This window comes from Thalia democratica, chromosome 2, assembly GCF_965202585.1.
Source record: "Thalia democratica chromosome 2, ktThaDemo2.hap1.1, whole genome shotgun sequence".
NCBI classification, from domain to species: Eukaryota; Metazoa; Chordata; class Thaliacea; order Salpida; family Salpidae; genus Thalia; species Thalia democratica.
In genome coordinates this window covers 81757053-81774847 of record NC_139166.1, presented here as the reverse complement: position 1 = coordinate 81774847, position 17795 = coordinate 81757053, and the positions used below count along the sequence as shown (strand labels likewise).

Below are 17795 nucleotides of genomic sequence, written 5' to 3'. Positions count from 1 at the left end.
TTTGATTCTCTCTAAACAACAATTTTGAAGTAATGTAGTGTCACATTTTTATTTGGTTTTTTAATTAATTAAATAATAATAGAAATTAAGAAAAAGCAAACTTTTCAGAGTTAGAATTAAGTAAGAAAATTAAAATGATTTAAAAACATATATAATAAATTTATAACTTTCCTGAGTTATCCTGAGAATAGTAAGAGAGTGGAAACCCTGTATTGTGGTGTTACATAAACTAACTAAATTAAAATTAATTAAATACTTTTTTGATATAGCTGTTTTTGATAGCAAACTTTCATAGGTCCTTTTTCAAAAAACCATATTACCTCTACTCTCTCATGGCTTAAAAGGTCAACTTTAAGCCATTTTGATCTATTGGAGATTCAATTAAATAAAATGCAAATGCACTGCACACTGAGAAGGTTGCAAAGCAACTCTTTGTTTACAAAAATTTAATTTAATTTATCTTTTAAGAGAAAATGAATTTTAGATAAAGTAGCTTCTACTATAAGAAATTACATAGTCTGTTTATATTAACAGAAGCTTGTTTTTAAGTAACTTTTAAAAAATACTCTTTCGCATTAAACTTATAAATTAAGATATTGAGTAAATTTTTCTAAAGTGTTTTGCTCTAACAGAATAATTGCTATGAAGCTATTTTTAGTATTTATTTTCCATGTTTAAACAAATGGGAAAAGCAATTTCCAAGATCGGGGCAATAGATGCGGATATTGTTCATGCCATAATAAGTAGAGAGAAACTTTAATTTCTTATTTAAAATTAATTTATACATGTTACTTGCTGGAGTGATTTCTCTTATGCTAGTATTTTCATTAACAATAAACTCATTATGTTGAACAAAAAAAATATTTTAGTCAGTAAATCTTAAACTTTTATTTTTGACTTGGCAATAATACCTTAATTAAAAACAGAAACTGAGAAAACGAAAAATTTATGTCAAAAGACTTTTTACAACATTTATGTGAATTCTCTTTATACTTATTACATTTAAACTTTATTATGATAAACAAAGATTTTAAATATAGATATTATAAATACAAGTGTCATTCTAATTACGGTCTAATTTGTACCGTTATTACTAATTTCACTAGTTTTCAAGCCTAATTGTAAATTTACTGTACTCCTACAATAATGTTTTATACTTCATATTTTAGCTCAGAGTATATAGTTTTCAAATAGTTATTTTTTTATGTTTGGTAAGTATGAATGGCGCTTGGGCTTGATCCCATAGAAAAGTGGTACAATATGGCTTTTTTCAGTACTTTAGAAAATGAGACAAAAGACAAACATTTTTTAGTTGTTTGACTCTAATTATCTTTTATAAATATATAAAGGATAATTTAGCAATCAGAAACTTTTAAATATTCTTAATTTTATCAACACTGTATGTTGTTCTTTATTAAAACATAATTTAATAAAAGCTTTCTTTTTAAAAGGTATTTATATTTTATATAGAGTGGTTTTAAAGTACGTATATACTTTATATTATACAATTTTAGCACATAAAAGATACTTTCTAATAATTTTGTTGCTTTAACTTGAAAACTCCCAACAATTGTTGATATTGCTTATAGTTATCATGCCAGTTAAGCACTGAATCGTGCAAACTTTTACTTGTTTTATAAAAATAATTTCACGCTTTAGTAAATATAACACTGCTTTATACCAAACTTGCTCCAAACTTATAACTTCACAACATCAGGCTTAATTGAATACAAACTTAAGAAATACAGTTGTTCTGAAACCTTGCATAGTTAATAATTTTAACAAAATGTGTATAAGTTGATAAGTTCTTCAGTTAGTACTCCCACTGCACTAGAAAATTATGGAAACTAAACATAGTTTATAGAACATTTGTCTTTTAAGTCTTTTGATTGAAAATATAGTTGATGTTTTCATCCTAGCTTAATTTAATAATCTAGTTAGAGTAGTATTGTGGTTAAATGAATCTATCCTAAATTTGCTACTATTAAGAAATGTGATAGGTCATGACTTTTTCATCTAATTAATTTTTTAAAATTCTCATTAGGCTCAAAACCAAAAAAAAAATTAAGAAAATTTTAACACTCTCTTTGTTTAAAACTGAACAAAAAAGAAAAATATTCAACAGGCACACAAGATACTTTGTATATTTGTTTTAAGTTTGCTCCTTTTTATTCAAAATTCATGCCATGACAAAATACTTTTATGGACTTTTCAAATATTTCTTTGGTTAGTTTAGTTTTTTTTTTTAATTTATATTTTCTTTCTTCCTATTAAAAATGAGGTACCAAATAAAACTTAAATATTTATTTGTGTTTGTAAAGTTATGTGATTTTTGTTTTATTCTGATTAAGTTAGAAAGAAGTTTAAATTTATATTAATAATTATAGTACTAGACTTTTTTTTAATCTATAGTTTAAAATGATAGTAATTCACGGTAAGCTTAAGTGAACAGCTATGGTGACAATTTTACCTGAAAAAAAGAATTAAAAAAGTAAGTTAAATTGAGTAAAACCATACTTTTATTTTTAAAAAGTTGAATTTTTTTATAAAGATCATGGAAAAGCCTGGAAAACCCTGGAATTAAAAATAATTTTAATATATTATAGAAACTAAAGTTGTAGTATATAAGAGATTTTAATTAGATTTAACAAGGATTTATAAAATATTTACAGTTTTATTAAATACAAATCACATTTTAAGTAACACTACATCATTATTTTAACAGTTTTTTATCATTATTTTTTTTTTATCTTTAATTTTAATTGTTTTTAATTTAAAAGGGACAATTAGTGTTCTAAAACATACTATTTATACTCTGGAATTGTTAAATTGTTTATAAATTAAAGTTATATTTAAAAAAAAGTTTTATTTTGTTTTTACCCACGTAAAGTTAAAAATAAGTTTTAATTGCTTTAGACAACATTTCAAGCATTAAAATATTTTGTAGATTTTCAGATTGATTAAATACTTTGTTTAAAAGAGAATTGCAAAAAAGTATAACAGAAAAGTAATTGACAAAAAATTTAAGTTTGACTACTAAAATAATGTTTGAATTTAAAACAAAACCTTTTTTCCTTACGTGATTTTAAATATAACATATGAAAATATATTTTGAATGAAACTTTGAGCTTAAATTTGGAAAATTAGGCGAAAATAGCTATTGAATCTTCAGTCTGGAAAAAAATATATAATTGTGATCAAAAATCATCAACAACTTTAGATAACTGGAGTTGTTAACGTTAAATAAATATTAATAGTAAAACTTAAATTTATAAAAAAAAAAAAAGTTAAGAGTTATGTTTTCCTTGATTTTGTTCATTGTAGATCACATTTAAAGTTGAATAAAAGTTTTTTTTTTAACATTATAATATTAAAACTATAATTATTTATAATAAAATATAATTTAAAATTTATATTTGAAATTTTACTTAAAATTTAGAAGAATTTTTCATGTTTTAAAAGCTTGTTGAAATTTAAAAAAAAAAGGTTGACTGTAATTTAAAAAATAAAGTCTAGGTTTTCTGACTATTTTAAGTATAGTTTGTTGTAATTTTTTTTTTGTAATAAAATGATAATAAAAAAAAACAAATAGTATAAATTATTTAAAAATACTGTGATGTACATTATAAAGTATTTTATTCGAAAATTAAAATTTAAATTATTTAATTAATAGTTGTTTGATGTCTAATCTAAATTTCGCAATTTTTTGAACAAATTAGTTTAAATACTAGGTTTTTCACTTTTGTTAATGATTAAAATTTACTTGTTTTTTCCTAAATTATAATATTCTTTTCTTTTTTTTGTGTTCATTTACATGTTTAAATTTTTACCTGTTAAAATAGCTACCTTAGATTATAGCAAAATTAATTGTACATTCTATATTTGTATATCTAAATAGTAACAAAATTGAAATTGTAGATATGTGTGAACTTTTAGTTTGAAAGTCTTAAAAGTAAATAATCAGGATAAATAATTTTTTACATTAAGGGAAATTAACTAAACACTTTAACTATAAACAAAATGTAGTACATTTATTAGGTTTTTAAATTATTAACTTAATAGAATTATTAAACAACTTAAATATAATTAGACAAAGTATTGCTATTTATTTATTCAAAATTGAACTAAAGGTTTTCAGGGTTGTCACAATACTTACTCAGGTTAGTTTGAAATCATAAACCTTTAGTTAGCCCAGTCAAAGTTCATATAATTTAATATTTTAAAAATTTGTAGCTTAACTAAAGTTAGTTTAATTTCACATTTTCTGAATATTTCAGGTAAGCTTTAGAAATTTTAAAAGTTAAGTTAGATGATTTGTTAAAATTTTAACGACTTTGATTTAATTAAGCTATAATACTTTTTTATGTTACATTATATTACTATCCAAAACTGAATATAATCAAAAAAAATAAATATGCTTTAACAAATACTTCACTAACTTTGCTTACAGTCGCCACTCATTTGAATTTTTTTTAATTATGTTAGCGTTTTAGTATTTTATGAGGACTTTAGTAATAAAAATTACAAATATTTTATAGTCACTTATTTTTATGCACTTTTCTTTAATTACAGTTAATGAATAAAAAATTTATCTGAAATTATTCTTCAAAACCTAAGCGACAAGTAAAAGATTTAGAGATTTATTTTAATTAGAGTTGAAAACTGTAGTACCAGAAGTAGTTTTGAACAACTAAATTTAATAAAAATCCAAACAGAGTATTATTAAGTATTAAAATGGCTTTCACATTTGCTGCCTTCTGTTATATAGTAGCGTTTATAACATCAATGTTCCTGATATTCCTGTCAGCGTACCAGGCGATTGCCTTCGACGAGCTCAAATCTGCCTAGCAAAACCCGATAGACCACTGCAGAAGCATGAACCCTCTGGTTCTACCCGAATATGTTGCTCACTCAACCGTTACACTTTTGTTCCTTGCAAGCGGTAGTTGGATTTCGTTCGGTCTCAATTGTCCGCTGGTCGCTTACCACTGTTACAAATACAAGAAGCGTCCGTCTTACATGACCACACCGGGTCTGTACGACCCAACCACCGTTATGAACCGTAAAAATCTGGATTACGGTTTTAAGGAGGGTCTTACTAAAACGTTTTTCTACTTTGGTTCGTTTTTCGGCTACCTGTTTGGGCTTGTGTACGCCCTCGCGAACTAATTGGCTGCGCATCATTCTCTAGATGTTTATTTGATGTGCATTTTCGTTATTAAGTTTTTTTAGCGCTGATAAAAAACTATTTCAAAAAAAAATTGTAGTATGTTTTAATCTAAAGTTTTAATTTTACAGTACTGATAACAGAAATTATTAAACCTTGAACTTATCAAGTTATTTAAACATATTTAAATTTTAGTTAATTTTAGTTTATTTTTATTCTAAGTTTTTTAATATTCAAATTTTTAAAACCAAATTGTTTATAATGTTTTAGTACAAAGTGTAATTATGTTGTTCTATATGCTTGACATATTTGTTTCACATCTAAACTCTTCGTTTAAGGTTTAAAATTACAATGAATTAATTTCTACTTGTATTATAACTCTACTATTTTTCCTAGGCAACTAATATTATTTATTGAACTGAAAATCCTACAATAGGGTTTTGCTGAAAAAGACCCACTGGCAACATTTTAATTAAACTCTTTAGTTTTACAGTTTATATAAAGATAGTTTGTAGTCTTAAAGTTTTTCTTCTTTAGTTAATTTCCTTATTAAACTAATTAAAAAAAAATATTGAAAATATCCCCTAAACAGTTGTTATAAGTAAACTCATCCCCGAAGCATTAGCAAACATATTTTTAAAACATTAGTATCGACACAAAAACTTGAAACCTTAATAAAATAATTAAATTGTAATAGCTTTAATTTTTATAATTAAAACTAAAATTAAAAGTCGAATGAACAAACTAATGTTTTTAAATTTTTTAAATATTATTCACGGAATAACCAAGCAAATCATAAAGTTCATCAAAAACTTTATACAAGTATTTGCATTTAGTGTTAAACAATCATGGGTTTTGTATATTTTAAGTCATTTTTTTTCTTCAAACTTATTTCAAACTTTAGATTAAAATAATTTGTTCCGTATAAAAGATAATAGGTTTTTTTATTAAAAGACAAAAAAAATTATAAAAATGTTGTAGGACTTAATGTACGATAAAAACCTTTTAGATATCAAATAGTAAACCTTTTAGATACAGTTTAACGTCGTTGTAAAGAACCTATAAAACAAGATTTTCTCAAAATTAACAAGTTTTTGTAAACAGGTATTAGAAAAAATAAAAGGCCATGCTTAAGATTAGCATTTCATATAAACTCGCATAAAAACTACAAGCTCAAATTTTGCCGGATAAAAATATGAGTAAGACAAATTAAGCCATTGTTTCAAACTTATTTTTTATTATAACTATTTATGTTATTTTTAAAAATTAAAAAAAATAAATAAAAATAAAAGTTCAATCTTTACAGTTTGCTAAAATTTATTAGACCTTTTATTAATTTGTATTTTGACTGTAAAAAAGCTTTAGTTAAACCATTTTTTTTTGTCTCAAACCTATTTGCAAGTGATAATACTATATTACAAAAAATACTGGGAGCTAGTTTCATAATTTTCACTTTTTTTTATAATCCTTATGATAGTTTTTTAATTTTTATTTTAAGTTATTATTAATTTTTTGTTAAATAAAACTTTGTCGTGTATTAACTTTTCTAAAAACTATTACTTGAAAAAACTATCCACGTTTTTAATAAAAAATAAAGCTAGAGGTCAAAATAAAAAAACTTATACTACAGTTTAAACAAATATAAAAAACTTTTAAAAACAAATCAAACGTTGTTTACTAGAAGGAAATTACTTTTACGAGATAGCTGTCAAATTTGTACCAGCGTACAAAATTGCAGGATGGGACAAAATTGCACAAATGTAGAAATTTGTACGAAGATACTTTTACACGAATACATTTTTGCCCGAGGGAATAAAATTGCACAAAGATACTTTTGCACGAAGACACTTTTTGCACTAGCAGATATTTTTTAAATGGTTAATTTTTTTTAAAGATTATTTTATTTATATATATTTATTATTTTTAGTATCATTGTTAACCCTAACCCTTACCCTCGGTCGAGTAGCTATTTTTTTTTGTAATAATTCATATTAGCTTTTTTTATTTTTATTTTTGCTATCACTATTACCCCTGCTTAACCCTTATCCTCGGTCAGTAATTTTTTTTTTTTTCTGTTTTATTTCACCTCTCGTGCAAAAATGTAACTAATTAAACATTGCCCATTGGTGAAAAATTGTCTTCGTGCAGTTTTGTTACCTCGTGAAATTTTGTCATCGTGCAATTTAGACCCGTTTCCACTTTGTTTCTGCCTTGTTGACCGGATATACTTAAAAATATAATGATACTAAACACATTGTAATTTTGTAGATTACAGACAAAGTGTAATGATATTAACATTTCATTTTCTAATTCTAAACCATGTGAATAAATATAGGATATTTTGTAATATTAAAAACATTCGATAAGATTTCTTAAAAAAATTTCCCGATTCTTAAAACAATATTGTTTATTTAAAGTAGTTAATATTCATTTCAATACGTATATATTTGCGTTTGTCATTCAAATACGCGCTTAGTTGGTTAAGTAGTTATTCCGCACATAAAATTACGATTAAATTCAACGTTTTATATATTAGTTTCAAGAATCAAGAAAATGTCTACACCGCGGAGTTGATGTTAGTATTTTATATAACTTTACGGTTGTTTATACTTTTTATAGATGTTATTTGTATCGTTATTTAATACTTTAACTCTTCAGAACTAAGAACTAAGACTTAAAATAAAGTAAATAGCATTTATTCAAAGTATGTTTTATTCATAACTTAGGAAACTTAACTCAAGTTTTTTTAACTTATTACCGTAGCTAATCGTAAGTAAAGCAGTCAGTTGATAAGTTACTGGAGATCACATAGTTATAACCAACATTAATATAACTATTTAGTTAAAGTGGAGACCACGCAGTGTCTTTCAAGAACCTTGTATCTTTTGGTTCAGGAATCTTTAAGCAGTCAACAGAAGTATTGCACACGAACAACAATGGTGATCGCAATCTTAATAACCCTCATCAAGTAGAGATGATGAAAGATAGTATTAAATTTTGTCTGTAGAATAGTATTCTACAACAATTTAGAAAACTAAGCGAAGTTAAGCAGCTAACAAATGAAGAAGAGTTAAGAAAAATGCAAAATTTGAAGAGAAAAGCTAATATAGCAAAACAAGGTAGACGTAGCAAAGGAATAAATCAGAAACAACAGCAGAAAAATAGCATTTACAGTAAAAAATACGAGGGCGAGCAAAACATCAGGTGCCAACAGTGCAGCGTAAAAGTTATAAAAAAGACTCGGGCAATTAAAAGTCTTCAAAAACAAATTCATAAATTAGTGTATCAAACCACATATTAGCTAAGGGAAAAAAAATCTGGCAGTATTTATTTCCTTTAACAAAAAAGAAATTACAACACAGAATAGAAAAGAGTCAGAATTACCTATAGCAGATCTGAAACTTTTAACATTTATCATAAATCCCTTTTGACAATAAGATAAAGGTATTTTTGAAAAACTAACAAAACAGACATTAATAATGGTAAAAAAGTATAACGTTTTATTAACATGAAAACCTATTAAAATATTTCTTAAACTCAGGTTTTTTTCTTTAGAAGTTGAACTGGAAGAAGCTATTAAGTGTATTTGTTTTGTATTCTATTGTGATAGAATTTCTGAATTGTAGAATTTTATAACTTAATAACTTTTTAATTATTTTATAACTTTTTTATTTAATTTATTAATAACTTAATAACTTATAAATTTTTTTATCTTTTGAATTACAATTTATTGATTGAACTATTAATAAAAAGCTACGACATAACAACTATACAACAAAAAAGTTTAGTAAGGCAATTTTTTATATCAAAAATTTAGTCACAACATTTTTATCTATTTTTAAGACAAAATAAAATTATCAGAATTTTTACTCATAAAATAATCTACTTAAACTTTAAAGCTTTCAAATTCAACTCGTGATAAATTTTAACAAAAATTTTTAAATTTAAAAGTATTTTCAACTCCCATTTAGTTTTGACTATTGACGATCAAAAGAAGCACTCGCTAAATTTTTCTCTTTACAAATTCAATAATGCAAAAGGTTTTTGTGGCTTTAAAAATAAATACTTCATTTTTGAATCTCTTAAAAGTTTTTGCATAAAAATACTACTGATTGTTTTGTAAAATATTTAAAAAAATACATTATCTATTTTGTTTATTGAAGTTTGAAATTTAAATATTGAAAAACTCTGGTTTTTTAGGTTGAAAACAAAATTAAAATATTTTATTATATGCATTTGAAGTTTTTAGTTATCGGTGTTTAAAAAAAAACGAAGGCAGTTTATTTATCAGCATTTATTAATATTTATATCTACTAACTAAAATGGTATAAAAAACCTTGAGCTTATTTATGTGGCTAGGTTTATACAAATAGTTGTATGTTGAAAACATAAAACTAAAAGTTTTAAAAATGCCTTCGTTAAAATGTTTTGGTAATTAAGTTAATAAATTTTTTTAATCTGCTTTGATATTATTACAAAAAAGATAAGATAGGTTTTTAATTAAAGCTTTAACTTTAAACATATTTAAAACTTTTTAACTTTCATTTTACATGGTGCATAGTTTGTTTTTATAATTTTAAATACAACACCAAAAATTTGATGTAGGCATAAAAAAGAGTGTTAGTCCATGCTAAAAGAACACCGTGCTGAAGTGTCACTCCGTGCTAAAGTGTCACCATGTGCTAAAGTGAGGCCGTGCTAATATGTCACTCCGTAATAATAAGACACTACGTGCTAAAGTGACGCCGTGCTAAAATGTCACTCCGTGCTAAAGTGTCACTACGCGCTAAAATGTCACCACGTGATTAAGTGTCACTCCGTGCTAAAGTGTCACTCCTTGCTAAAGTGTCACACTGTGCTAAATTGACGCCGTGCTATGACACTTCATGCTAAAGTGACGCCGTGCTAAAATGTCACTACGTGCTAAAGTGTCACTACGTGCTAAAATGTCACCCCGTGCTAAAGTGTCACTCCGTGCTAAAGTGTCACCCCGTGCTAAAGTGTCACACTGTGCTAAATTGACGCCGTGCTATGACACTACATGCTAAAGTGACGCCGTGCTAAAATGTCACTACGTGCTAAAGTGTCACTACGTGCTAAAATGTCACCCCGTGCTAAAGTGTCACTCCGTGCTAAAGTGTCACCATGTGCTAAATTGACGCCGTGCTAATATTTCACTCCGTGATAAAGTGTCACTACGTGCTAAAATGACGCCGTGCTAAAGTGTCACTCCGTGCTAAAGTGTCACTTCGTGCTTAAGTGTCACTACGTGCTTAAATGTCACTCTGTGCTAAAGTTTCACTTCGTGCTTAAATGTCACTACGTGCTAAAATGTCAGGCCGTGCTTAAGTTTCACCCCGTGCTAAAATGTCACTCCCTGCTAAAGTATCACTACGTGCTAAAATGTCACTCAGTGCTAAAGTTTCACTCTGTGCTAAAGTGTCACTACGTGCTAATATGTCACCCCGTGCTAAAGTGTCACCTCGTGCTAAAGTGTCAACCCGTGCTAAAGTGTCAACCCGTGCTAAAGTGTCAATCCGTGCTAAAGTGTCACTTCGTGCTAAAGTGTCAGCCATGCTTTTCTGAGCCGTTCCCATTTTTTTAGCATTACGATTTATTTACACATCCAAACTAATTTCACAGAAGAATTCCCCTAAAAAAGTATCACTACGTGCTAAAATTTCACCCCGTGCTAAAGTGTTACTCTGTGCTAAAGTGTCACTATGTGCTAAAATTTCACCCCATGCTAAAGTGTCACCCCGTGCTAAAGTGTCACTCTGTGCAAAAGTTTCACCCCGTGCTAAAGTTTTAATTAAATTTAAAGGAAATAACACATAAGTTTCAAAAGTTGTTAATTCATAAGTTTCATAAAAATCTATAACAAATTAGTTTATAATTTACTTTTAAAACTAAAGCATTTTATAATTGTAGTAAGAAGCATTCTAGTACAGTGTTTGCTTTAATTTTAAAATACTTGTGCAAATGTCCCATATCGCTGAAAATTAAGTTTTCTTAGTTCCTACTCCATTGACAAGGCAAAACTTTTATAATTTACAATAATAATTTGCATTGATTTTGTGTCAACTTTGTAAATAATGTAAGTTACTTATTTATGCTGCTTGATTAATGCATAACAAAACATAAATTTATGAAGACTTTTTCACCTTGTAAATTAATAAAAATATGCTCTTTGTTTAATTTTATTTAAATTATTCTTTTTTTATTTGAAATTTTACCTAAGAAATCATATTAGATGGATTTTACTTTATTTTATGCCCTCCTTTTTTTAAATAAAGTCCTGTGAAAATTATTAAAATATTTTAAAGATTAGGCATTCAAAAACTTAATTTCTACTATAATTTTTTATATTTTTCAGAAAAATTTGAATATATATTTTTAATCTTTTTTTTAGTGATTTTGTTTTGGTTTAAAGAGTGTATTTTTACAACAGGGTTGCCACTTTACCTGTAAACCTGAAAATTGACATTTTGGGTTAAAAAACCTGGAATTTGTGAAATTTTGAAAAATAAAAGGAAAAACCTTGAATTTTAAACAATTTTTACGTGTTAAGTAGAAAAATTTGATATAAGACAATAAATTTACTATATAGATAACACAATTTCAGTTTTATCTTCTTAATACTAATATGGTAAAATTCCAGGTTTTCACATAATTTTTGCTCAATATTATAACTTTCTTATACTTTTTAATGGTTTTTCTATACCAAATTTTCTAAATGTTTAAAATTATTATTTTTAAGGTATACAGTTCAGGCTATGTACATTGTATATAGTAGCTTAAGGTTAACTGGTATTTTTTTAAACTAAAAATACATTTTAGTATGATAAATTTTATTTGAAAACTATAAACTTTATTTAAATTTCATTATAGTGTTAGGATTGCCACTGGTTTTTGAGAAATTACTTCAAGGTTTTTAAAAGTACATGTTTTTGGGTCTTTTTTTATTCAAAAATTAAGTTTAAGGTAATAAACTGTAATAAACTGTGTTAAATAGTATACAAACATTGTAAAGATACTGTAAAGCTATTTTAAATTTATTTTTTAGTATAAATCTTTTGATGATGACACAATTTTTTTTATATATAAGGTAAACTATTTGTGTCAAATTAAAATTTTTCTACTTGAATTATAACAATTTTTACATGTTAAGTAAAAAATATTAATTTGACACAAAAAATTTACCATATAGATAAAAAAATTAAGTCATCACCTAAAAATTTATTTAAAAAAACACATTTGATGTAGCTTTCTAATATCTTTATAATGTTTTTTTACTATTTAACACAGTTTATTAACTTTTACTTAACTTTAAACTAAAAATAGACTTAAAAACATGTACTTTCAAAAACCTAAAGAAAATTCAGAAAACCTGAAAGTAATTTCTCAAAAACCAGTGGCAATTCTATCACTATAATGAAATTTAAATAAAGTTTATAGTTTTCAAATAAAATTTATCATACTAAAGTGTTTTTTTAGTTCAGAAAAATACCAGTATACTTTAAGCTAATATGTACAATGTACGTAGTCTGAACTTAATACCTAAAAATAATAATTTAAACATTTAGAAAATTTGGTAAAGAAAAACCATACAAAAACAAAAAAAAAAGTTATAATATTGAGCAAAAATTATAGGAAATCTGGATTTTTTAGAATATTAGTATTAATAAGAGAAAATTGAAATTGTGAAGGAAATGAATCAAATACACATCAAACATTAAATATTTTTGTGAGTATTATTCACTCTAAAATACATTTGAAATACCATTAAAGTATTTCCTTTCTTTAACTTTAAATTTTAAAAACTTATTAAAAATTACAAAAAATTTTTATACCCTGCTTAGAGGTTTATCTGGATTTCTATAATTAAAATGGCAAACATATATTAATACCATGAAAAAAATATACTGTCAAAAATGTGGAAAAGTCATATGAAATGCTAACTAATATTGATACTTAAAAATATTTGTATTGAACAAAAAGCAGTAATTTTTTATATTTATTATATTATATATATTGGTTAGTTGTCTTAACTTTTAATATTGTTTAATTTACTGAAATAAAAAAGCTTATTCAAATAAGAATATAAGTGCAAGTACTTTGTTCACTACCAGGTGTTTAAAAACATAAATTACTGGGACATAAATTTTTTATAGCTTATGTGTTCTATGAATGGTAGAAATAAAACTTGCACAAAACTATATTCTGCCTGAAAAATAGTAAAGTTTTTTTATAACTTTGTAGTCCTGATAAAGAAAACAATTTTAATGACTTTGCACTAAAAATTGTGTTATTAAAGCAAATATTAAAAAAATATTTGTTAAAGTCAGCTTCATATTCAGATAGATTAAAGCAGGTGTTCACATAACAAAAAGGAATGCATTTTTATTAGTTTATTTATTTTTAGTTTTTTAGTTTTCTATTTTTTTTCAGATATTAATTCTATATAATAATATTGTTTGAATTGATATATAATTGCAACAAAAACTGTCATATGATCTTAAACTTGAACCAGTTGTTTTTGTTTTAGTTGTTTTTCACTACTTAAGTCAGGATTCCCACTTTTAAGGCAAAAAATAAAATTAATTACTAAAAACTGTCTTTAGTCATCTTAAATTATTTTTAGTGATCCTTTAGTTTTTCTACATCCATTTAAAATAGATTTAATTTCAAAAATTTTATGTAAATTTTAAATAAATAAGCATTTTTAATCAAGAGATTTCCAAGTTTTGATAAAAACTAGACTAAGATTTTGCAGAATTATTAAATTCATCCTGAAGTGAAACAATAAAAACTTTCTTCAGTTTTCCTGGGTTTTAAAATATTTCAAACTAGCTTGAGATGGCCTATCAGTGATAAAAAAAAATTACACGAAATTATGTCCATCTTGAGAAATAGTAAAGTTCTATAATCTTTTTTTATCATTGTTAATAATAAAAATATTTTTTTATTTACTTAATAAATTATATTATCAAAAAAAAAGTATGTTTAAACCTTTGTAAAACTTCGGCTTGAAAAACAGTTAAGTTCTATGATCAATTTATTTATAATCATATCAAAGAATATTTTAATAATACAATCAAAATTAAATGAAATATGTTGTTAAATTTTCAAAAAGGTATAATATAAAAGCAGATTTCATATTCAAATAAAATAAAGCAGGTACAGACATAAATTTAAGCATTATGTTTTAAATTTTATCTATCTTTAGTCTGTACATCTTTAATATCTAATACTTTAACAATTAAAGACCATGTCATCTCAATATTCTAATATTTAAATACAATTCCACAATTACAATTTAAAAACTGTCATCTGAACTAACTCAGTTAAAGTTGGTCATTTATTTAACTTTATTACTTCTAAAGTTATAGTTGTTATGCTTTTTGTCAAAAAGTACCCTGAATGATAAAAACTGTTTTTTATAATCCTGTGATTTTTAAATCCTTTAAGAAGATATTTTAATTTTTTTTTTTTTTAGAAACACTTTCCAAAATGATTTAAAACTAAGTTTTTGATATGTTTTTTATAAAATATGAAAGTAATGAAACTAGAATAATTAAATATCATGGTAAAAAAAAATCTAGCTAAGATAAAATTAAATGATTAAAATTGTCTTAAGTTTTTTATAAGAAAAATCCAAGTTAGCTTAAATAATCATGAGTTTTAAGAAGAATCAAAACTAGCCTAATTTATCTGTACAGATTAATGAAGTGATAAAATAAAATTTGTTATAGCAGTTTTCCTAAATAAAATTCTGAATTTTTATATGATGTTGTTCGATACAAAATAAAGTGTATATCTTTTTGGACAAAAAATACTTAAGCTTACATCCTTTATTGCAGTACGAGTGTAAACTTGGCTTAATGGCTTTTTTTGTAATTTTTTTTAATAACTTTAAAACCAATTATTTTCAAACTCTTCAATGCTAACTTGGAACTTTTCTTTATATTCTAAAGAACGGTCCTTTGTCTTTAATTTAAAAAAATCCATTGAATTGGGGTTTGACTTTTGTACTGGGGCCCTATTAAAAATTTTGCGTTTTTTTTCAATTTTTTTAATTTTACAAGTATTTCTCCGAAAATGTTTTTTTTTACATTTTTCTAAACATAGTTATTAAACTATGTATGAACTTGAATTTTTTTATTCAATTTCGTTTTTCTTTTACCATGAGCCTATAATTTAAAAAAAAAATTAAATAAATTAAAAAAAATATTCCAACTTTGCACGATTTTTGATTTTTAGGTTTACAGACTTTTATGCAAAACTATTTTTTTTAATAGTTTTTTTTCTTTAATTTAGTTTTAAGCTCTTAGCACTTAAGCAAGAAATCCCTCATATAGCTTTGTTAAGAATTTAGGTAAAACTTGTATTGGTCATATATTTAAAAACAATAATTAATTGGGAGACAAATATAATAAAATCATAAAATTTAACTATACAAATTTGTTAAAATAAAAATAAGTAAAAAAAAATACTTTAGCATAAAAGTCTGTAAACCTAAAAATCAAAAATCGAGCAAAATTGGAATTTTTCTGAAATGATTATTTAGGCTTATGGTAAAAAAAAACTGAAGAAAAAAACTAATTACAAGTTTAAACTAAGTTTAACAAACATATTAGAAAAAAAAAATTAAATATATATATTAACTTTAGAGCAAAACTTGTAAAATTAAAAAAATATAAAAAAAACGCAAAATTGTTAAATTTTCCCCACTAAAAAAGTCAAACACCAATTCGATGGATTTTTTTAAATAAAGACAAAGGACTGTTCTTTAGAATAAAAAAAATCGAAAGTTAGCGTTAAATTATTTTAAAATATTTGGTTTTAAAGTTTGGTTAAAAAAGAAATTACAAAAAAAAACCATTCAAGCCAAGTTCATGCTAATTATAGCAGTTAAATAAAACGAGTGCTACTAATAGATGTTTTTTAATTTTCAGAGGCAGTAAAGACAAGTCTAAAATATTTTGATCAAAAATTTTAGTACGAAGAAATTTACATTGGAATTTAATATACTTTAAACTATATTTAAGAAATAATTTAAGAAAAAATATACAATTTTAAATAAATACAAACATAAATAATAGAACAAACTTACTGAGTGATATTAGAGTCTTGTTCTAATCTGACGGGTTTTCCATAATATTTGCAGAATCAGCAAAAAAATATTTCAGAATTTTTTCACTTTAAGATATAAAAAATTTGTTTTTTAATAAAACTTTAATTTGTTTTAGTAAGGTGGGTTAGGGTTAGGGTATAACTTAAGTAAAAATTTAAAGAAAAATATATTGCTGACTTAGCAAATATTAGGGAAATCCCCGTTATTTTACAATCGGACCCGAGATATATGTGTCAGTAATGGAATAAAAATATCATTTGAAGAGATTATGTCCTACTTAGCAAAAACAGCTTATGAACAGTTTTTTAGTGATTATATAAATTATAGTTTATTTTATAGTTTGCCTTATCTAAGTATGTGTTGAAAATTTAGTCTAAATTACGCTATAGAAGTTGTTTTTGTTAAATAAACTCAAATTTCCGAGAATGTTTAGAGCTGCCTACTTAAAACTAACAAACCTTTTTTTGTTGTGTTTTTAAGGGTAACTTAAAACTTATTTAAACGTGAAAAATTACCGTTTATCTAATACAGGGGTCGGCAGGCAGTTGGTGGTGGCGGGCCAAATTTCAAGTTTCAAAAGTCTTCGCGGGCCGCAGTTTTAGTTTTAGTGACATTTGAATAATTTTATGGTTTTAGTTTTAGTCACACTAGAGAAAAGTTTTACTTTTATTCACCTTATTATTTAAAATGACTTTAGCTATACATAGAATGCCTTTTCAAATTAATATTCATTAGATTATGATTTACATTGACTAATATACTTTAATAAATATGTACTAATATTGTTAATAAAATATGTACTTTCATAAGCAATTGATATGTTAAACTTAATACTTTTTTAATTTTACTTACAACATAACTCTCTATAAAAACCTAGCTTGAAAGACAATTTAAGGGTTACTTTTATACATTTGTTATATCATCAACATTTTTTCATATTTCTAAGAATATTAACTTTAAAAAAAATTTTTGCGAGTTAAATAATTTACACTCATTAAGAAATTTAGTAATTAGTTAACATAATAAAATTAATACCTGTTTGTATTTCAGAAATCTAAAACAAATGATTTAACATAATTAATTCTCAAACACTTTAATAAAATATTTTATTAGTAGTTAGACTTTTACATGGTTGCCACTAAAAAGCAAAAATGTCTGAGATGTATCAAACCAGTTTAAATTTATTAAAATTTGAAAAAGCTAATAAATAGTTGTTAATCAAGCTTAAATACCTAGTTGAAATATCATCATTATCAAAAAATACACAAAGTGTAGGAAAACAAGAAAAAAATTCAATTAGTAAACTACACAACAGTCATAAAAACTATTCTGAGAATTGGAAGCTTTCTTTAAAGTGTTTGAAATAAAAGCTTTACACACACCTGAGTTTTCAAGCTTTTAAAATAGCCCGTTTGTGTAGCAATCCAGTTAATATAAAGTTCACTACATAAAGAAATAACAAAGGTTATTAACAGTAAATAAATTACATGC

The 17795-nt window shown here is 24.7% G+C and overlaps 1 pseudogene; it reads left to right on the top strand.

Annotated features, from left to right (window-relative positions):
* Positions 1–4734: 4734 nt before the first annotated feature.
* On the top strand, positions 4735–5169 carry LOC145829024 (protein cornichon homolog 1 pseudogene; annotated as a pseudogene).
* The last annotated feature ends 12626 nt before the right edge of the window (positions 5170–17795 follow it).